A 22,234-nucleotide genomic window follows, 5' to 3' on the forward strand; every position below is an offset into this window, starting at 1 on the left:
GGAAGATCCCCTGGAGAAAGGATAGGCTACCCACTCCTGTATTCGTGGACTTCCCTGGTGGCTCAGCTGGTAAAGAATCTGCCTGCAATGCGGGAGACCTGGGTTCAATCCCTGAGTTGGGAAGGTTCCCTGGAGAAGGGAAAGGCTACCCACTGCAGTATTCTGGCCTGGAGAACTCCATGGACTGTATGTATCGTCCATGGGATCTCAAAGGGTCGGACACGACTGATCGACTTTCACTTGTGGCCATGAGAGGGTTTGCCTGGAAGGGAACCCAGAATAGGGAACAGCCCCCACTGTCTTCCTTCTGTTTTTTTTTTTTTTTTCCTTCCCCCTCTATAAACAAGTGATTAATGCCTTGCAAAAAAGCCCAGACACACCTTCCCTGCTGCAAGCGAGCCCCTGCCAGATTCCCCAGCCTTAATTCTGCTGTTAACACTCATCAGGGGGAGGGGTAAAGAGTAAATCCCCTCCTTCAAGAAGCAGACCTGGGGGCAATGTGGTTTGTTTAAAGTCTCCTGTGTGCTCTGATGGCGTGAGGACTTTGACATGAAAAATGAAAGCAGAAACAATGCACTTTTCCCTAAAGCAGCTTCCAGTTTGTAAACCTTCTCTGCTCAGGATTCTCCCAAACCGACCTTCCCTTCTCCCAGCGCTGGTGAAAAGTAGGGGGAGATGGGGGGTGGGGGGAGGGTCCCACGGATCGATCAACATTTTCAGAGAGCTTCACAGGCTCCTTTTTCATTTTGTTTGCAAGAGGCAAATTGAATTTCCTGACTGAATGCAGAAATAAATTCCTTACACCTGAAACGAACACAGCATTGTAAATCAACCGTATTCCAATAAAAATTTTTAAAAGGGAAAGAAAAGAAATTCCCGACAAAGTTGCCCACAGCCCCCGGATTAGGAATGGACTGACCACTGACTGCAGGAAGAAATTCTAGGCACATTTGTTTTCAAAGGTTATCTCTTTTAATTTCCAGTTGAGTGCAGTTCAGTGATATAACATATGTCAAATTCAGTCGAAGAGGTTTATCACTGAAAAGCGTGAAAATGTAGATAGTGGACGATGTCTGCTCAAACCTTAGCGTTTAGTGATGTGGTGTCCTCTTGAGAAATTTGGGAGTATTTCACATAATGAAGATGAAATGAAAGACACGAAATATCACTGTTGTGCAAACCCTTAAAGAAATGATGGATCCACGCCGAAAATGGTCTTCAGCAGCTGCTCACAAACCAAGAAGAAATACAAGCAATTTTGTGAGTCTTTTGGTAGAAGTACACACCACCAGGAGTGCCCTGGCTGTCCAGCGGTTAGGGCTCTGCACGTCCACGGAGGAGGGCACAGTTCAGTCCCTGGTCAGGGAGATCCTGCAAGCCACGCACCCTGGCCAAAAATAAATAAATAGTAAAAGCAGAAGTACATACTGTCATCCATGAAGCAGATTTGCCAAAAGATTCAACTCTGAAGCTCACCAAACATCTCTTTCTACCCACTGCTGCTAAGTAGCTTCAGTCGTGTCCGACTCTGTGCAACCCACTAGTCTATAGGAAATACAGGGGACAGAGAAATGTAAGAATGAGTCTATGGGTGGACAAACGGTAGGAGCCAGAATGAGTCCATTATTTCCATTTACAATTTTTTTCAGGGGAAAAAATGGGAAGTGGATGTAAGAGGTATAAAATCAAAATCAGTGTAGACCCAACTGGAACCCAACGGCAACCATCCAACTGCGATAAAATAAGGAGAATGGAGATGGTCGGGCAACACTGAGTACTAACAGGTTATTTCACAATAACCTGTCAGTGATTGCTTATGGGGTCCGTGTGTGATAACAGTCTTGTGGCCGTTTTTAAAATTTTTTTATTCTTGTGTTTTGGAGCTGCATACTGAAGTATTTAGAAATGAAATGATATACTGTCTGCATTTGCATTAAAACAATCCAGGGAGAGTATATCAATGAAACAAGACGGGCCATGAGTTGATCATTATTGAACTGGTGGTGGGTATTTGGGAATTCCTGCTGTAGTCTCTCTATTCTTTTATGTTGGAAAATTTTCATTAAAAATATTTGGATGCATGTGTATGGGATCTAGAAAGATACTGATGAATCTATTTGCAGGGCAGCAAAGGAGACACAGACAATAGGGAACAGACTTCTGGACACAGCGAGGGAAGGAGAAGGCGGGACACACTGAGAGAGTAGCATGGAAACATATACGTTACCGTATATAAAATAGATAGCCAGTGGAAATTTGCTATATGACACAGGAAGCTCAAACCCGGTGCTCTGTGACAAGCTAGCGAGGTGAGATGGGGTGGGAGATGCGAGGGAGGTTCCAGAGGTGGGGGATATGTGTATCCCTGTGACTGATTCACGTTGCTGTATGACAGAAACCAGCGCAATACTGTAAAGCAATTATCCTCCAATAAAAATTTTAAATATATATATATAAGTTTAGAGATCACTAACTCAGACCACAAAAACAGGTAGATATTTGACCCTCTACTCTGGACCAAATGGTGCCAAGGATCAGGTTGGTTGAGAAAGAGTGAAAAAATCTAATACTTATTGCTTATCAATTCTGTGCCAAGTATTAGGATAAATTATCTCTCCTGAGGGATCTTGTCTTTCTTGTTGATCAACTGCAGGTGATTGATCTATTTGGCTCCATTTTACAGATAAGTAAACTGAGGCCCAGACCGCCAAAGTGACTTGCCATATGATCCCAAGAAAAGAACAGGTGCTGATGAGCCAAGTCATGTAGCTATTGGGATTTTTTTTTTTTTCCTCTGTGACCTTGGACAATTACTTGTCTTGTCTGGGCCTCAGTTTCCCCAGTCTTAGAAAACAGAGCTGAGGACTCACAGGGTCAAGTTTACTCATTGGTCTTCTGCCACTCCTCCATGACCTTCCTGTTTCTTCCTTTCTTCTGTCTTCCCGGGAATGTGTCTGAGGCAGCCTGAGATAGAAGAAAGAGCAATTGAGTCCTGGGTTCAAATTCTAACTCTGCAATAGGCAGGCCTTCGTGAGTCACTTAACCTCTCTGAGCCTCACCTTCCCCAACAATAAAACAGGGATGAAAATAAGAAAGACCTAGAATGATGGAGATGACGGATAGAGGGTGCCCGGCTCAGAATCCAGGATACACCAGGTGTTCAGTTAAAGCTGGGTCTCCCACACCTGTCTTCTCTCTCATACTTCCTTTAAAATGAAGCCCCCAGGACTTTTCCTGGTGGTCCAGTGATTAGGACTCTGAACTTCCACTGCAGGGAGGCACAGATTTGATCCCTGTTCAAGGAACTAAGATCCCGCATGCCTCGTATTGCAGCCAAAAAAAGAAAAGTAAATAAAAAGTAAAATGTGGTTAATTCACGTTGATGTATGGCAGAAACCATCACAATATTGTAACTATCCTCCAATTAAGAATAAAATAAAATTTTAAAAAAGAAGTAAAATATAATAAGGACTTTCCCTGACAGTGGTTAAGACTCTGCACTTCCAATGCAGGGCCATGGGTTTGATCCCTGGTTGGAGAATTAAGATCTCATTTTCCACATGCTGCATGTCATGGATAATTTTTTTTTTTTTAATAAATAACTAAAATAAAAATGAAGCCCCCATCCCCCACTCACAACTCCTTTTTCTGATTTTTTGTTTGTTTTTCATTTGATTTCTCACTACCAGACATTTATTTTCCCTGTTTTTGTTTCTCATTATTTGCTGTCCTGTTAGAAGGTCCTCAGGGACAATTTTATGTGCTTGGCTGCTGCTATATCCTTAGCCTGAGACACATACATAGTGGACCCTTGGTAAATATTTGCTAACTGAAGGAATGAGTTGAATGAATGAATATTAGACCTGGTAATGAGACCTTCAGGTAACACAAGCCAAGAACAGAACACAGGTCTTGCGCAGAGTAGCTGGTCCATAAATGCTTTTGTTCTCCTTTTGCTGGGACCCCAGGATCTGCTGAGGTTACATTGTTCAGTGTTAAGCTACACTCAATTTACGTGAGGGTGTTTTGACGGTTTCCAGCATTCCGGTTTGTGGTTATCCCCTAACAGGCCTCCAAGTACTTGTCCGAGAAACTCTGAGTTCTTTAAACTGTATTTCGCCAAGGACGGTAACAAGTACCGTCCTGGGGCCATTTGCAACTTCCCTTCCCTGATCACAGAGGTTTGACTAAGTGCTTTGTCTAAAGGCAGAAAATGCACCAGTCCTGTGTCTTAACATTTATGAAGGGGTTACCCGATGTTAAGGTCAGACCTGTCCACAAATCCTTTGGGGCAAGGTAGCTGTGCGGGTATTACAGTGTTGGTGGAGGGGGAAAGGCAGCGATCCGTTAAGTAGGTAGGAAAGCAGACGTTTTGAAGGTTACAGAGTTGCCCAGAACATCACCCCAGAGGCGGAGCGTGGGTGTGTTACGATGGGGACACTGACAGTGGCCTCTTTGGGGAGAAAATTCCCCTCTCTGAGACAAACCGTCCCAAGCCAGACCTCTCTCTCGCCTCTGGGCCTATTGAGAAATATTCCTTGAAATGTTGTTGATAATGCCTTTCCTTTCTGCCCGAGCTTGTGGTATCTGGCGATTGCATCAGCTCTCAAAGCTGGCCTGTTTCCCATGAGAACCTCCTTCTGTCCCTCACAGAGACCAAGAGCCCAATTTATTCCCTCTGCACTTCAGGGGTTCTCCAATGAACTCTTCCAGGGGTATCCCTAGAGAGAATTCCAGGATCTGTGAACTTGGATGACTTACTGAAATTAGTATTTTCTTCCATTGTGAATCCAGGTGACCACCCCCAGGAGGACTCGCACTGGCTGTGATATGGTCCAATAGCAATCACAGGTATTTTCATAACCATATTACAGGCATGACTGAGACCCCCAAATATTCTTTTGCTCATCCTGATTTCAAATACACAGTATCAGGACCATGGCTAGATTGTCTGATTTAATGAATTTGGTACACATATATTACTATGTTTTTCTTTTTGGATGTACTGTGTCTTAGTTGGAGCACATGGGATCTTATGCAGTTTCTTTAATTGCAGCATGTGGGACTTCAGTTGCAGCATGCAAACTCTTGCTTTCGGCTTGTGGGATCTAATTCCCTGACCAGGGATCAAACCCAAACCCCCTGCACTGGAAGTGTGGAGTCTTAGCCACTGGACCGCCAGGGAAGTCCTGATACTTTTATATTTTTAATATTTCTTTTCTTCAAAATTGTTATCCCATCTCTTGTAAAAAAAAAAAAAAGAATTCTGAGGCAGTATCCATAGGCTTCACAAGATTGCCCAAGGAGTCCATGGCCCAGAAAGGTGGTGAAGCCGTTAGTGGTGATGGAGAAAACGAAGGGAGGGCTTGAACCATGATCCTGAGGCTCATGGAACGGCAGAATCAGAAACCCCAAATCAGAGCAGAAGACTGCTTTGGCTTTCGGTGCCATTAAAAAGTGCTAGGAGAGCGCACAGAGTGGTCATCTCCAAAATGTCAAAAGGGTACAAGGGAGGGTGCTGAAAGTGGCATTAAATGGGACTAAATGTCCCAGAAGAAGAGCCAGTCCCCTTTCAATTCCTTTGTTTTATTTTTTCAGCTGTGCCTTGTGGCACGCAAGATCCTAGTTCCCCTACCAGGGATCGAACCCGTGCCCCTTGAAGTCGAAGTGAAAATTCTTAGCCATTGGATCAGCAGGGAGGTCCCTCCCCACTGCCCCACTTCAGTTCTTTTTTGGACCTTCAGACTAAGTCCAGCCCCAAATGAGCACCCACCTACCTGTCTCGATCACCCTTCTAACAATTAGCCCTGCTCGGAGCCTTGTCATATTGTTTTCTTTCCACAACTCACCACTTTCATTCTACTCCTGGGAAGTGAGACTTGAGTTTGATTTACGGTACCCAGATAAAGGTTTCAATTTCGACAAGATAGGTGTTTCAAAAAAGTCAGCAGATGGAGATTTCCCTGGTGGTTGGGTGGTTTCAGACTCTAAGCTTTCACAGCAGAGGGTCTGGGATCAATCCTTGGTTGGGGAACTGAGATTTCTCCAGCCACACAGTATGGCCCCCCCCAAAAAAAGTGAGAAGATGCCTGAAATATATGTTAAGGAAATCATTGTGAAAGTGAGACCAGGATATATAAACATGAAGATGCTCTCACATCTCCCTCCTCCACCCCTCCCAGTTTTGCCAGTGAGGGACTCAAGGCTGGGTACTTGCCCAGTGCCTGCTACTTCTCAGGCAAAGTGCTGGACTTCCCCACCCCTCCGCCCAGCGCTGCCCGCCCCCCACCCCGATGGCCTGTGATCTGCCCCCCTCTCGGCCTCCTAGACCTCTTCAGGGCCAGGGCCAGCCAGAGAAAGTCGGGGACTGGACTCAAAGTTCCCAGCATGGGTGTCAAACATGTCTTCTGAGTGCCCTGGCTCCAGGGTCCACCGTCCTGAAGGGCCCGGCTGAGTGGGCCTTTCAGCGGCCTCTGAGAGGTGGCAACAAGTGTCACGGCTGAATGCCTGCTGCCCACTGCCCCCACTTCTGCAGACCAGGCCGAGCAGCACTGGGAGGACTGCAAGCGGGATTCCAGAGGCGTCTGGATATTATCAGTCAGTCGCTCAAACTGTCTGGCCGGTGGGCTGGGGTGGGGCTGGTGGCAGAGGGCAGAAACTGGCTGGAAGGTAGAGTCAGGAATCCCCACCCCACCCCCCTGCGCAGATTCCTGGGGCCAGACCCAGCTCCTTGTGGGGAAGCAGGGGGCTGGCCACGATGAGCTGGCTGCAAGCTCTGCACCCTGCCCCGCCCTCGTTAGACGGTAGCACCAAGGGATCAGAAAGTCAAATGATGATATGTGTCTGACAGAGGAAACTGAGAAAGCAGGGGAGGGGTGAGGGGGCTGGTGGGCAGGAGGGGAAGGGGCAGCACTTGAAGACAGCAACAGGGAAGATGGGCTGGGAGGGGCTGGGCAGAGCTTTACCCTCTGGTCCACTTGAAGACTCCTGCTTCAAAACTAACCCTGATGGCTTCCAGACAAGTCGGCACCAAGGGTCATTTCTGGAGGCTGTAAGTGTTGTCGATGGCAGCTGTAAGGACAGGTGTAAATCTGTCCAGGCATTCCTTGCCACTCCCCTCTCCCAGCTTTCTGCACCTGAAACAGGTCCCCTTTATAACTACAAGCCCACTCAGGAGGCCTAAGCACACACACACACAGTCACACACACCCAAGCAGTTAACACTTGGCCTGCCCTAGGGGTACAATTTTTTTTTTTAAGTGCTCCTTTAAAGCAAACTCTATAAGCTGTTTGTTAAAGCAAAACAAACAAGCCTTGCAAGGAGAGGAGGTGGAAGCACTGGGAGGAAGAGGAATAAAAAGGAAATCTTTTTATTTGCTACCTTTGAAAATACCTTTCTCAGCACACTGGGAGACCAGTGAGGAAGACCCATGGGGTGAGAGGGAAGATGAGCCCTACTTTATTTGATCAACTAGTTGGAGTGATGAGACGCAGAAGTAGGGAGACTTTGCCTTAAACCAGGCTTTTCTCCAGTATCTAACCCTTCTCCTTGTCTCTCACCGCTCCCCCCTCCCCCCACCTGGTTGAATGAAAGTCTGCTTTCCCAGGTGTCGCTGGGGACATTCTCCATCACCACTCCATCCATCCCTCTCCAGAGGGAGCAGCTAAGAAACTGCGTGCACAGCCCCTCTCCATCTCGCCCAATGCACTCTGGGAATCTGGAGGACTCCGGCAGAATGTTTCGTCTTCTTGGCCAACTTTGGACCCTACGGGCCCAACCTTCCTTGTGGGTTTGGGTGGCTGTGCACTGGGGGAGGAGAGAGGCTTCCAGGCAAATCCGATGGCCGAGAGAGAAATGCGGTGTCTTTTCCTGCATGGACAGAGGCTCTTAGCCACACACTCCCCCACCCCCACCCCAAAGGCCTTTAAGGGGGCCCCTGGAAACCCCTAGTGAATGATAATTTATCTCCTAAATTGCTGGTATCTGATGCTTCGAGGGGTTTTGAAAACCATATTCCCCTAGGGCTGGAGGCTACTTGGGGAATTGTTCGGTTGGAGGAGTTCAATCATGATTTAATGGAGGCATTTATACTGTACTAGATAATCTCCTGGCAAGTTAAATAACATGTCGGGAGGGCGGGCCGGGGGTGTGGCTGGGCTGCCGGAGGCCTCCCTGGGCTGTCATTTCCCTACCAGCTCGCTTCTGTCTCCTTTGGGACATTCCTTCCCAAGCTCCTTCCTTCTTTTGTCCCCTCTCTGCGCCTCTTAGTTGCTTCTCTGTCTCTTGAGTTTCTCTCTCTCTCTCTGCCTCTCCCAGTCTCTCCAGGTATGAAGTGTTTCTGTCCATCTCCGGGTGGGTGTCTGTCTCCCTCTGTTTTCTCCTTCCTCCCTGCTCCCCAAGCGTCCCTTCTCTCTCTTGCTCTCACTCACTTCTCCCCACACTCCCAGTCATCCTCCTTTTCCATCTTACCATCTCTCCTTTCTCATCTCTCTCTTCCCGACCACGCCATTCACTCTCAGGCTGAAAAGAAGCGGTCTCAGTATGTCCTAGAGGACCGAGGAAGGGGACTGTGGTCTCCTGCTGATGATCAGCAATCGGGCAGCTGCAGTCTGGGCCTGAGAGTAGAGTCAGCCACACACAGCTGTGCTGAGAGCCAGGAGGCATCAAGGAACCCTCGCAGGGGCCCAGCACCCCTTCCATCCCAGGTCACACATAGGCATCTCCTCATTTACAGAGCTCTCGGCCCTGGGGTCTCTGCCCAAGGATGCTCCAGGCACCCAACCATATTCTTTTATTTTCCACAAGTGCTTTTCCCTCAATAGATCCCAAGAGATAGATAGAGACACTTTTTTCTCCTGTCAGGAGATGGAGATGGTTGGGGCTGAAAAGGCATTGGAACCTGGTCTCCAAGCCCCTCTGGGGCCTGAACTCCCGTGCAAGGACAAGAAGGGAACACACTTTCTGGAGTCACTTGCAGTTCTGAGATCCTGGGATTCCAGAAAGTAGCCTGCAGTGGCATGAAGCCTAGAGTGGGAGGCTTGATCACTACAGGATCAACTTGGGTGAGGACAAGGAATGGGGCTTCAGGCTGAGATGTAAACAGAACTAGGTAAGAGGGACTTCCCTGGCAGTCCAGTGGTTAAGACTCCACACTCCCAAAGCAGGAAGCACGGATTGGACCCCTGATGGAGGAACTAAGGTTATGCATGCCATGTCGTGTAGCCAAAAAAAAAAAAATTTTTTTTAAAGAACTGGGTAAAGCAATGCTAATAGAGAAAGGGCCTAATATATGCTCGGTAGTGGTCTAAGAAAAGAAGAATATCTCTTAAAGATACTCTAGACATACATAGCATATATTTTTAGTGTATATGTGATATACTGGGCTTCCCTGGTGGCTCAGTAGTAAAGAATCTGCCTGCAACGCAGGAGACAGGGGTTCGATCCCTGGGTTGGGAAGATTCTGAGAAGGAGCGCATGGCAATGCACTCCAGTACCCTTGCAGGAAAAATCCCAAGGACAGAGGAGCCTGACAGGCTACACTCCATGGAGTGGCAAAGAGCCGGACAGGACTGAAGTGACTGAGCACACACCCACGTTATATGCTAAGTATGCACTGAGTCTATACATTTAGTAAATGCATATATACTAAGTAGATACTAAGTGTATCTATTTTATCAAAATAGCTATATGATATATAGAGACAGAGAGATTAGGGTGCCCAAACAGCTAATGCTTAATGAGCACTTACTATGTGCCAGGGGTTAGACTGAGTGATGTACACAAGAGGTCTCATTTACTCCTTGCCTTCGTCCTCCGCAGCAGGACCTATCGTCCCCATTTTTCAGAGGAGGCAACTGAGGCTCAGAAGAGTTAGGGGACTCTTCCAAAGTTCCAAGGCTCTAATAGGCCCCCTTTTAAAGCTCAGTAGGAGGTGTGTGCCAACACTTTGATGGAACGAGGCTTGACCGAGGCCGCCTATGTACCCAAGGCCACCAGTCATGACTGTGGAGCCGGCAACTGCAGGGAACCAGCCCTGCCCGCACCTGCTGGCTCGCCCTCGCCTTGAGGTAGCCAGCATCCCTACGCCGCCAACCGAGCTCCACCAGGCTGCTGGTGATACTTGAGGGAGACTGGGGTCGTGGAGGTGGGTAATAGTCCGCGGAGAGGAGGAACAGGGAAGGCGCGGCGGCCGTGATTCCAGGCTTAACTCCACTCCACACACAGAAACTGCGGTGCCCGCCACCACCCAATCCGCTGGCCATGCCTCCAGTCCCAGCCGTTTCGTCTCGCGCTTGTATGATCCGAAAGGGGCGGGGAAACTGAGGCCCAAAGCAGTGTGCGCCAAACGCGCGCGCCAAGCTCGCCAAGCCCCTGCGCGCGCGCCTGGCAGGGACTTGGCGAGCGGAAACCGCAGTCCCCGGCTTGCCTCGAGAGGCAGGAAGCAAAGCCAAGCGCGGCGCAGGCACCTCGGGGCCTTGAGCGAAGCCAAAGTCGGTCAATAGCAAGCAAAGGAAGAAAGAAAAAAACGCGGTTCGGGGCTCCTGTGTGGAACTGAGGCGTTCATCGAATCATCCGCTGGGGTCTCTCCTAGGACCGGGTGGATGCGGCTTGGGGAGGGCCTGGGGATGGGGGCCGGGCGGCAGAGACGCAAGGGCATGGAATTTAATCGAGTCTGCGAGTCTGCATCTGTGGCTCCGATCCTGGCGGTTCGCGGCAGATGGGTGTCAACCCCGCTCCAAGCCGCGAGATGTGAGCAACTACCTAGATATTTGGAAGAAAGTGGGAGAGATTCTGACCTCAGCCCTGTGCATTCGAAGGCAGGTCGAGGGGGAGAGAGAAAGACTGGTGGGTGGGAGACTAAAGTAGAGACTGAGCTCGAAAGACAAAGACAGACCGGAAAGAAATGCAGAATTGGAGAGAGATTCGGGCCTTAGCTCCAAGCTGGAGGAGGCAAGGTGATTCTAGCGAACCTCTTCCTGTACATAAATGTTCGGAGCCGAGGTCAGGCCAGCAGGACCTTTGAGGATCCCTGAGCTCTTTGCGTTCTCAAAGGGCAGCACCGAGTCAAGGCACCGAACGCGTGTTTGAGGGTGAAAGTCTCAGCCTTGCCTCCCCTTTGCTGTGTGACTCCAGGAGGATCAGTCCACATCTCTGAGCCCCCAGTTCCGTCCCTTTAGTTCAGGAGAGACCGCTGGTACATGGCACAAAAAGACCTTGAAATAACTGAGTTTAACGATTTGTGTCTCCCCTTCCTCCTCTCCAGCAGAGCTGCTTTGATGGAAAACACCCGGGATCTTGGCTGCCTGGGTTACCCAGAGTGACTGGAGGAGGAGTGGAGGAACAAAGTAAGGAAAACACACTGCTGGAGCTCAACAGCTGCTTATGTGTGGCAGGTGTGCCTCAATTCTAAGTCCTCATCGCCTGGGGACACGGGTCATGGGTTATAAAACCCTTTCAAAGCCCTGCATTATCTCAGAGGGTTCTCCTAACCAGAGCCGGGGACCTGGATCCTAGGTTGAAGGATGAAGACTGTGTACCTAGGAACACACAGCAGGCCTCAGGGCTCCAAAGCCAGGGCTCATTTCCACCCTGTGTCCCCTAAGTTCGGGTTTCTCCACATCCCAGGCACCATTCCCTGACCACCCAGCCCCAGATGTGCTAGGCGGAGGCAGGGGCTTTAGAGGAAGATGCCCCAAAACGGAGAGCTTGGAGCCAGACGCAGCAGGGAGACGGGATGGAAAACCGCGAGCAAAGTTCTGGGAGAAGGGGCTACGGCAAAGACGAAGGAAAAGGAGAGGCGGACGGAGGGAGTCAGGAAAAAGGAAACAGATGATGAAAGCGAGAGCCCGAGGGAGCGCGGGAGCCTGCTCTGGGGCGCGGGGTACAAGGCGCCGGGCGCGGGGCAGCCAGAGGCGCCCAAGCCTAGTTCCCCGCTGCGCCCCACCCGACCCAAAGGGGAGCGCCCCACCGACCGATTTGACTTGCACAAAACCCGCGCCCCAGGGGCCTTTGCCAGGCCGCTGGGGCTTGATTCATTTCTTGACTAATTAACTGGAAGCTACGTTGCCCCTTCTTTCAGGGCCCAATTAATTCGCCGCGGGCGGTGGGGCGGGGGCCGTGCGGCCGAGGCGCCCGCCTGGAGTCCCTTTGTGAAGGGCTGTCTGGCCCATATTGATTCTACATACACACACGTACCCCTCCTTCCTTCGTACAAAAAAAAAAAAAAAAAAAAATGTCTTGAAAGCTCTGGATTTCCGAGTTTAAGAAGATTTGTCAGACTCGAACATTCCCCCCCACCCACCACCACCACCACTGCATTTGTTTCCAGAAGGAAGAGACCTACGGATCAAAGCAATTTAGAGATGTGCTTGGGAAAGGGTTCCATGGAATGTGTGCTCCCTAAAGGGCAAAGAAAAAGATCGCCCTTGTGTACCTACTGTGTGTGTGTATGTGTGCACGCGAAGGCGGCACCTGTGACCTTGTTGAAAGCCAGATGAGGAGTTAGACCCTCCCTAGGGTGAATCTCAGCTCCAGGAGGGGCTCACCAGCTGTCCAAGCTCGGTCAAGTCTCTATCTCTCTGCATGCCTCAGTTTCTCATCTGGGAAACAGTGATCCATGAAAGACGCCCGCCTCCTCAGAGTGTTGTATTCGGTGAGCCAAAGTATGGGAAAGGTCTTAGAACATAATCATCCTCCAAGGGGATTTCACAGACATTCTCTTCAATAAACAGTATTTCGTAACAAACCCATTTCGCAGATGAGGAACCGAGGGCTAAGGACAGCCGACCCACTGGGAAAAGTTGGAGGGTGTCTGATTCCAAGGCTGGGAAGCTCCGGAACGAAATTTACCAGACTTTGCTGAGAGCGTGGCCGGCTGCCTGGGAGCAGAGATTCTCCCGACCCGCAGTTCCCAGAGACTCCCTCAGGTGAGGCTGGAGGCTTCTTCCTGCCCACCTACCCCCATCCTCCTTCCAGTGCGGTAACTTCAGCACGGGAGTAAGAAATCTGAAATCCCGAAAGCTTTTGGGTGGAACCCAGCACGCAGCCACTGGAGCGGTTTCTGAGAGGTCGTCCATGGAGGACTGCATCGATTGTATTGACCTCACGGTGGGTCAGCTTGTCTCCTCCATCGATCACCCCAACGAAGTCTAGGACGAAAATATAGACTGAAGGAAATCACAACCGTCTTTGTAAAGCTGGTGGAAAGTGACCTTACCGCTGCCAGGGCTCACCGGTGACCCAAGGCTGTCCCACCGCCAGGCAGCCAGTCAGGGGAATGAGCTTCTCAATCCACTCCCTTTTATTCGATCACTGATCCATTTTTTTGGTTTGTGCAATTTTTAAAACAAAGGAACCAAATAAGAACTAAGTTTATTCAATCAACCAACACTTGATGAACCCACCGCAGGTGCCCCGACCGCACAGGGCATTGGGGTACTAATGAGGAGAGGGGTTTGGACAGACTCCTAAAACCCTGGCAGGGAGGGGTCGTCGTAAAGTCTTCTTTACTGTCATTCTTTAGCCAGGCGACCTTGGACGAGACTCCCTAGCTTTCTGTCCCACAAATTCTGGTCTGTAAAAAGCAGCAGAGCTGCTCCGTCCTAGGCTAGGTGAACGCGCTAAACGGGGAAACGATGGATGGGAGGTTCGGAGGTTAGATCCCTCATCATAGTCCCAAGGTTGAAGGTGGGACAAGCAGAGCTGGGGTGGTCTTTGCAACCTCATCAGGGTATAAACTTCTGTCGTCCCCCCAAGCCAGCCCGAGGTGACTTGTCAGCACCGCTGGGGTTCCCAGGGCCCCCACACTCCCCAGGAGCAAAAATCATCCAGCCTTCTGCCTCCCTAGAGCACAGAAGAGCTGAGGCCAACTTTAGTTCAGCCTTCCTGCTTTAAGACCTTGAGTTCTCTCCCGACACTATCTCTCCTCGGCCTCAACTTTCCTGATCTTTAAAATGGGAATGATCTCTATTTTTTTTTTAAACCATAGTGACCAAAACTCAGGACCATAAGCATCAAGCTGGTGAAGACCCATGTTTTCACCCGTGTCTCCTGTGCTTGGCAGAGAAGTCTCAGTCAGTATTTTGTGGAATGACCAAGTGGATGTTTCTATCCATTACACCCAATTTCTCTTCCCACTACCATCTTTTCACTCTCATGTCAGGATCTGTTTGGGGGAACAGCTTACAAATTCGATGCTTTTTTTTAAAGTGCTCTTTGAAGTGATCACTTATTTTTCATATGCACAGAAAATCACCTTTAGTTTGACTTCTTTCCTTTCCTTCATTCATTTTCGTCCCTGTATTGAAAGATGATTTATTGAGCACCCCCCAAACAGAGCTAGAGACGTGAGGAGTCTTATCTCTCTAGGAGCTTTCAAGGTGGAGAACTGATATTAGACACTCTTACCCAGAGTGATTGGGCTTCCCTGGTGGCTCAGAGGGTGAAGAAGCTGCATGCAATGCAGGAGACCCACGTTCAATCCCTGGGTCGGGAAGATCCCCTGGAGAAGGGAATGGCAACCCATTCCAGTATTCTTGCCTGGAGAACTCCGTGAACAAAAGGGGGTCGAAAAGAGTCAGACACGACTGAGTGACTCACACACAAACACACACCCGGAGTGATTAACTTCTTTGGTTAAGGTGTTTTTTTTTTCTAGCTCTGTAAGTAACTTTTGACAAGATCGCAGCATCTAACGCAGTACCTGGTGCATAGTAAGTGCTTAGTAAGTTCGACATGAATTTATTCTTCTCCAAATTGTAGCCCGCAGTTCCTCCTTTGGCTGCGGAACAGCCAGCCTGAGGTCGTAAGTGCCTTTAGACAGACACTCCCAAATGAGGACTCAGGTCAGTCTGACAACGTGCCAGCCCCCAGGGAGCCTGAGATCGGAGTGCACCCCAGCCCTGAGATTCTCAATCCCAGATACAATTCCAGCCGGGAAGGCCTGCCACTCCAATTAGACAGAGCATACCTGGGTAGGGGGACAGGGGGTTGTGGCAGGGGGAGGGGGACCATTAGATTGGCCTTTGCAAAATGTGACACTGGACAATGAGGTTCTGCAAAGCCTGTACCCTTTGCAAATCTCCATACCTATCTAGCTGACCTCCTGTCCAGACCATTCCCCCGTCTACACACACACCTTTCTAGGTAAACAGGTGACACCCAAGAAATGAGGCACTAGTTTGCCCTGAGAACCATCTTTTCACACACCCCCATTCTTGCCCATACTCTCTTTGTCCAGCTTCCAGACCTGGTGGGACTCTGGGTGACCCTCTCCCACCCCCGACTCCAAAAACAGCTCCCGCCTCCTGGTGCATCAGGACTGTCACTGCTCTGGCTCAAAACCACGGTCCCAACCCCACGCATTGGCGGAAATTTGCTCAGGCCTTGCGGGGGCACAGGAGGACGAGTGCCTGCCAGCCTGTCTCCCCTCAGCGCCATCCAGCGGCGAGACGGCAAGGGCACCCTGGGCAGAGGTTCCTGGCGAGTCCCTCCAGCCGCAAGGATCGAGGTTTCTAAGCTGGAGTCGGTCCCTTCCTCCATCCACCCCCTCTCACTCCAAATTAGGACATGTCTATCTTCTACCCTCCTCACACACACCCCGATTGCTTAAGGCTGATTCAGGTTCACCCAGCGTTCAATAATCACCACCACCCCCACCACCCCCTCTTTATTTATGCCCAACATATGCACTGGACAGGGAAGTTCTTTCAAGGAGGGGAAAAAAAAAAAAAAAAGAAAGGAAAGAGGAGGCGAAAAATAGTGTTTGTTCCACCACTGCTTAGAAACTTTTCCTGTGCCGGCTCAGGGGTTTCACCCCAGGCTGAGTTGATGCTTTCTCTCTTTTTGTTGCGGACATGTTAAGTCCTGCCTTCCTAATTCTACACCTATGACCTTATACTGGCTGGAGTCAGGCGCCTTGATTCCCTGCCTTTGCATGCAACCTGGGCTGGAAAGCCTCCTACTTCTAGATCCTCGGGGGTGTCAGTCCCCAGGGAATAGGTCTCCAGAGTGGCAACTCAGCCACAGACTGAGTCCCACTTGCAGAGGGAGAAAAAACATCACTCTTTATACAGCTGGAATGTTATCGCTAATTTTTTGGAAAAGTGCCTGTGTACACACACATTACATATATTATTGAGCGGGTTAGTGCAAGACTGAAAACACTGAACAACAGTTGGGGTGGGGGACACATTCTCCAATTTCCCGGTAATTTGTAACAGACTATTGCTCCAAGAGAAAAGGAGTAACTGCGTAGCAGCAAAACAAATTTAACTCTGTCTATATTGATCAAATGGGAGTCTGCCTGTGAGGTGTGATTGCAAAGCATCTTTAAATCTGAGATTTCCTTTCCTATCTGGGGCTACTATCTGGGGCTACACATTTCCTATGTGGGGCTACCCACTATACACACTTGTACCCACACAGAACGTCCTAGAAGCACACACACACGTTCTATTATGTTTAAATAATGCAATGGAGTGTAGCCTTGAAGTTGGGCCCATACATCATTTAACTAGCTCTCCAATCGCTGTTGTTGTTTAGTCCCTAAGTCATGTCCAACTCTTTTGGACACCATGGACTCTACCCCACCAGGCTCCTCTGTTCATGGGATTTCCCAGGCAAGAGTACTGGAGTGGGTTGCCATTTCCTTCTCCAAATATTAGGAAGATCTAAACTGAAGCTCTAGGAGGCATCTGGCTCTGCTGTCTGAAAGACCACCTCTTCCCCAGATGCAGCTTGGGGCAGGCAGTATTCTGATATGCCAACTAAAGGCAATTTCCTTTTTTTTTTTTTTTTTCTTATCCTCTCTCACTCAAATTTCTACAACTAAAAAAAAAATCTGTAAAATAATCCAACTCTAATATCTTATATAAAAATCTGTTCCATTCCTTTAAAAAAAAGAAAGAATTCATAACCCACTCTCAAAAGGCCTTTCATTGACTCCAACAGTTCTCAATTCTAGACAGAGAAATGAAATAGAGGAGCCTGTCCTGGTTATCCACGGCATTAATACAGGGACATAAAAGTGAGTGCAACATCATATTTTAACTTGTCTAATAGAAAAATCCTAACTCTGCTACTCTCTCTCCCCCTCTCCCCTAAAAGAACTAGAGTCCAGCCATGGGTGGGTAGGGTGGAAGGGGGGTGGGTTTTGAAATGAAGTCGCTTGGAATGCCAAAAAAAGCAAGGCATTATTTACACCTGCAAACTTTGGATGGTTGTATTCTGCCCCAATTGGCTTAATTGTAAATCTTTTCCGCATGGCCCCAAGTTCTGGACGGAGCGTCTGGGTTTAATAATACGCAGGGGCACCCCAGCAGGACCGGACTGAAAAGACAGAATCCCCCGCCCCACCCCCCGCTCAGCTCAAAGGTAATTAGAACAGCCTCCCTTCCTTTCCCTCCCCAAATTTTGCTTGAGGTACCAGAAGACCAGACTCAGACATGCTGGGAACTCATATTTTACCCTCTGAAGACAAGAGAAGCTATTTCAAAAGCAGATATACCCTCCAAGTCAGAAGTGGAAGGTGGTGCCCCTCCCCCGGCCCGGACTCCCACCCGCATCTCCTGCGCGTTTGACTTGCAGAGGGGGAGAGGGGGAAAGAGAGGCGTCTACACTGGCAGCCAGAGATCCCTGGCAGCATAGGGCTGACCTGTTTATAGAACTTGCTGCTGAGAAAACATGTAAAAACACACCCCAGCGGTGGGAGAGGAGATGGCTCCCTCCACTCCACCCTCCCTTTGCGCGCAGAAAATCTCACCAGGCTCAGCCTGGTTCTCTCCGAGCCCGGTTTTTCTCCCAGGAGGCTCTCTCCCTTGCAATGGTTTTTCCACCCCTTTGAGAGACAGAGAGTGCTACGCGACTCTTTCCTTGTTACTGCCCCCTCCCAAGGTCATTACTATTCCCGCCCCCCCACCCCATTAATCCTTTTCTACGGGAGTGGGGCGGGAGTTAGGAATCCAGGCTGCAAAAAGACACATCGGACGTTGGGGGGCGGGGGGCGGGGGCGGTGCGCGGTGAGGGGTTCCTAACTGAATCCCCGCGATCTTAGTTTTGGGGAGAATTTGTGAGTTCCGCGGGGTAGGCAGGCCGCCCTCCCACCCGGGAAGCCGACTCGCCCCGCCCCGGCCGCCGCAGAGGAAAGTCAGGTAACCCGCGCGGGGAGCCAGTGCCTGGCAGGACCTTGTCGCCACCGAGGCCCGGGGCGGACCAGCCTCGTCCGGGACCCCTGTGCTTCCCCGCCTGCCGCTGCGGGTGTTGGGGGGCCCCAGATCGCAGCCCCGGGCCCCCTCCACCCGTAATCCAAGGCCGCGAGCGTCTTCAGGTACCGCGCTAGGCGAGGCCTGGAGCCGCAGCGAAGCACGTCCAGCTTCCGTATTTGGAACCGGGGTAAGGGGAAGGGGAAGGGGCGGCGGTAGGTGAAAACCCCCCGCTTGGGGGGAAGGGGAGGGGAAACCATCGCCCAAAAGCACCTTACAGGGGGAACCCTAGGTTGTCACTCTCTCCCCCTCCGTCCTGGGGCCCGAAGTTTTCCTTTCCCAAGCGCAAGGAGGACAGGGCGTCAGGAGGAAACGTGGGGGACAGGTTGGTTCCTAGATCGGGAAGGCCGCTCCTGTCTGCCCTCCCAAGCGCCCGCCAGAAGGATTTTTAGTATTTGGCTTGGAGATGAAACGTACCGAGGCCTGGGCGCCAGCAAAAGCAACTCTTAAGGAAAGCTCTCTCATAATTCCAAACATTCCCTCTTTCTATGTCTGTGTGTGTCCCTGCTCCCTTGCTCTCTCTTCTTCCCCTAAAACAGAAATACAAATTTAAAAAGAAAGAGAATGCCTCTGTATAGCTGAGTCCCGTTGTTGTTCACCGGAGACTGTCACAGGAGTATTCATCAGCTCTTGTTGTTTAGTTGCTCAGTCGTGTCCGATTCTTTGCTACCCCATGGACTGTAGCACACCAGGCTTCCCAGTCCTTCACACCTCATCGGCTCTACCCCAATACAAAATTAAAAGTTCAAAAACAAAAAGAAAAGAAAGAAAATCCAAAAAGAGAATAACAGTGAGTTAAAAAATTGCTTTTACAAACTTGACAGCTATTTCTCATCACATTTGCATTAGTTCTTATATGTCCTAATAAAGGACAGTAAGATAATTTGCAAGTTAAAAAGAGAGAGAGAGAGAAACTTCTGGAACCCTTCTGTATTCCAAGGCCAAGCTGGAGAGTTTTAAAGGCTCTTCGCATCTCTAAGGCCAAAACTGTCACCCAAGCCTTCAGCTCTGGTTGAGAGCCAGAGAACTGTCGCTCTGGCTCCTACTGGTTCATTCCCTGGATATGCTAAAAACTCGGGCAGGATTTATGTCTTATTTGGGGGCCAGGATGACTAGGTCAGGAGCAAGACATCTCTGACTTAAAATGAGGTCCCATTGTTGAGGTCTCTAGTCATTACTGACATGGAGGAAAAGGTTCCCCAGACTGTCAGGTAATTAAGACACAGAGGTGCAGCTAGTGGCCAGTTATCTGAGTGGCCCTGGTAGAGGGTCAGTGATCAGAGAACACAGACGCAGAAAAGGAGCTGGTGCTTGATTCCAAATTCTGAGAGGTGTGTTCGGTGGGAGAGTGAGAGCCGGGCTAAGGCCTAGAGTTGGGACCCTGCATCCACAACCCAAATCCTGGCTTTGGAAGCTGGGGTAGCAAGCCCCCTACCTGCCAGGCATACCAGAGAAGCAGGTGAAACCAGCTGCTAAACACCCTGTGTCTTAGAACCGCAAAAGGGTAGGTTGCCCATAAGACTGTACAAGGAAGGAGGGATTTGATCAGTTTCCAATATGACAGAAAAGGCTGGAACCTTCAGTGCCTATATCCCTCCCATATCTGAAACCCCATGCCTACACAGGCAAGGCAAAGTCCTTCCCAAAGGCACTCCACACACACAACTATATCTTTTGCGGGCTTCCCTGGAGACAAAAGATTCTGTCGGTGTTACCTCCTTTTCTGTCTCTTCACCTACTCGATTTGGGAGACAGGAAGGCATTACCTTTAGGAACACAGGCAGATTGGCTGGCTGTCGAGGAGCAGTGGAGAGGCTCCAAGAAAGAAATGGAAAGAAAAGAGGAAAAACACACACAGACACACACACTTGGGTGCTCACTGGTCCCTTCCTCTCCTGCCTTCCCTCTCCCCGCTCTCACCCTTTTTAATTGAAACCCAGTATGGGAAATAGTAATGGATATTGTGCTCAAATTGAGGAAACGTGTCTGAGGCTACTAGGGGACACTTAGTTCAGCAGCTTTAGAGGAGCTGATCTTTCTTTGCCCTGTCAACTTCCCACACAGTAGTAGCAGTTATCTGATTTGCCATGCCCTCTCACTTACGCAGTCTCTTGTTCCCTCCGCCTTGTCTGCCCTCGAAGGGCAAGACCCCACTACCCCCCACCCCGGGGCACCTAACAACAACACCAGAAATAATGGACAGTAGCAAAAGCAGAAAGTCACAGAATTAAGGGCTCCTGTTCAGTCAGTGGACACCCCTAGTCTGCAGTTGGGGACTGGAGAATACATCGGTCTATTTCCCTTCACCCTTTGAAATATTCTGTCCCCGAGATTCCCACCACTCCCTGAGGCTACATTCTTAGGACATATTGCTGAAGTGCCATTGACACCCTTACCTGTCTCGACTGAGACATCTGGAAAGAGGATGTTGAAAGAAGAAAGATTTTGGGTGGTCAACAGTGCCCCGTGCCTGAGGCCGAAGTCAGCTCTGGCTCTGCGCCTTGCAGATGCTGGATCAGATAAGATGAGAGGAAAAATTCCCAGCCTCTTCCCAGTGAACTCATTTCGACTGGACTATGAAATATCCATTGCATTATCTCGCGTTTCTTTCTTTTTTTTTTTTTAAGTAATGGGGTAAAACACACAAAGAGAGTATTGAAGATGTAGATTGGTTTGAAATTAGGAAACCACAATTAGTTCCTTTTCCTGACAGAGAGAGAGGGGAAAAACCTTTCACAGATGTATAAGAAGCACGCTCCCCAGACACACACACACTACTTCCTTCATCCTTCCCTCCTTGCTTCCCTTCCAACTTCTCTAAATCATTGGCCGTTTACAAATTTGCCATTTTGTAGAGCGATCTGCTTTGATGAAAGGTGGGTGCTAATAAGAATAATGCAGAGGGTGAAATCTTTTCATTCTGCCTCTGCCAAAAACATATTTACATTAAAGGGAGGTATGATAAGCATGGATTAAGTATATAACGAATGATGCTCTAGAAACAGCATAAACCAACTGGCGCCAAAGTGAACCTCTGTACTAAAAATACTGCTTCCCCAAGCTAGACAACTTTGACAATCCTCTCTCTCTCTCTCTCTCTCACTCACACACACACACACACACACAAACACATGCTTCAGGCTCTTGCACTGAATCGCCCTGATCAATAATTTAGAGGGCTGTCAGAGGACAGGGAAATGTGCCTTACAGGAAAGACCTGTGTTGCTGGGGCCAGACAGAGGCTAGGAACTGGGGCTTTAGAACCTGCCATGGTGCCCTTCACCCTGGGCTCTTGCCTTGGAAAGGAGGGGGAGAGAGAAAGGATGGGAGATCGGAGCATTGGAACAGAGGTGAGAGGCCAGCCCTGGGCGAAGGGTGGTTTGGGGAATACTAAACGCAGAAAGCGAGACTTCAAATCTACACAAATGGGCCCAACATTCTTCTATCTTGGAGGACACCTTATCATCCAGGCCAGGAATATGAGGGGAAGGTGTCTGCTTGAACCCCAGGGAGAGGTTAACTCCAGCCTGTCTTGATTTCTGGAAAAGAGGAAGAGTTGGGGGTGGATACAGAGGCAATACAGAAACATAGAAAGGCAGAAGAGAATCCAGAGAGGACCAGGAAAGCCAGAGAAAATAGGAAGGGAAGAGAAGAAGAACGAACAGAAAAGGTAGTTAATAAAATTTTTAAAAAAATAATGAGAGAAGTGAAGGCTGGGAGGTAGAGGCTGAGGAGTTAAAGAAGCCGAGAACAAGATAGACGCCAGGAAGAGAAGAGAAAGTAGAAGAAAACAGAATAAAAAACACAGATCTGCAGTCATGGAATCTTGAAAGACATGGACAGAGAGAGAGGACAGCCCAAGCAGAAGAAAGAGAAACAGAAACAGAAATGGGTGTCCTGTCTGGTCCAACCAAGACTCTTGTGCCTACCTCTGGAGGGAAAGAAAGATGGGGAAACTGACTCTCCATCAAAA

General features: G+C 49.4%; 1 long non-coding RNA gene across 2 annotated transcripts; it reads right to left on the minus strand.

The window, feature by feature from the left end:
* Positions 1-949: 949 nt before the first annotated feature.
* LOC139176748 (uncharacterized) lies at positions 950-20,835 on the minus strand. Of its 2 annotated transcripts, none has more exons than XR_011561189.1 (3): positions 20,658-20,835; positions 2,871-2,964; positions 950-1,387 (listed from the first exon to the last, which is right to left on the minus strand). It is a non-coding gene; the product is annotated as an uncharacterized lncRNA (long non-coding RNA). The 2 variants fall into 2 exon arrangements; XR_011561188.1 differs by lacking the exon at positions 20,658-20,835 and adding an exon at positions 18,861-19,100.
* Positions 20,836-22,234: the final 1,399 nt, after the last annotated feature.

The sequence above is a fragment of the Bos indicus genome, chromosome 17 (assembly GCF_029378745.1).
Source record: "Bos indicus isolate NIAB-ARS_2022 breed Sahiwal x Tharparkar chromosome 17, NIAB-ARS_B.indTharparkar_mat_pri_1.0, whole genome shotgun sequence".
In the NCBI taxonomy this organism is placed as follows: domain Eukaryota; kingdom Metazoa; phylum Chordata; class Mammalia; order Artiodactyla; family Bovidae; genus Bos; species Bos indicus.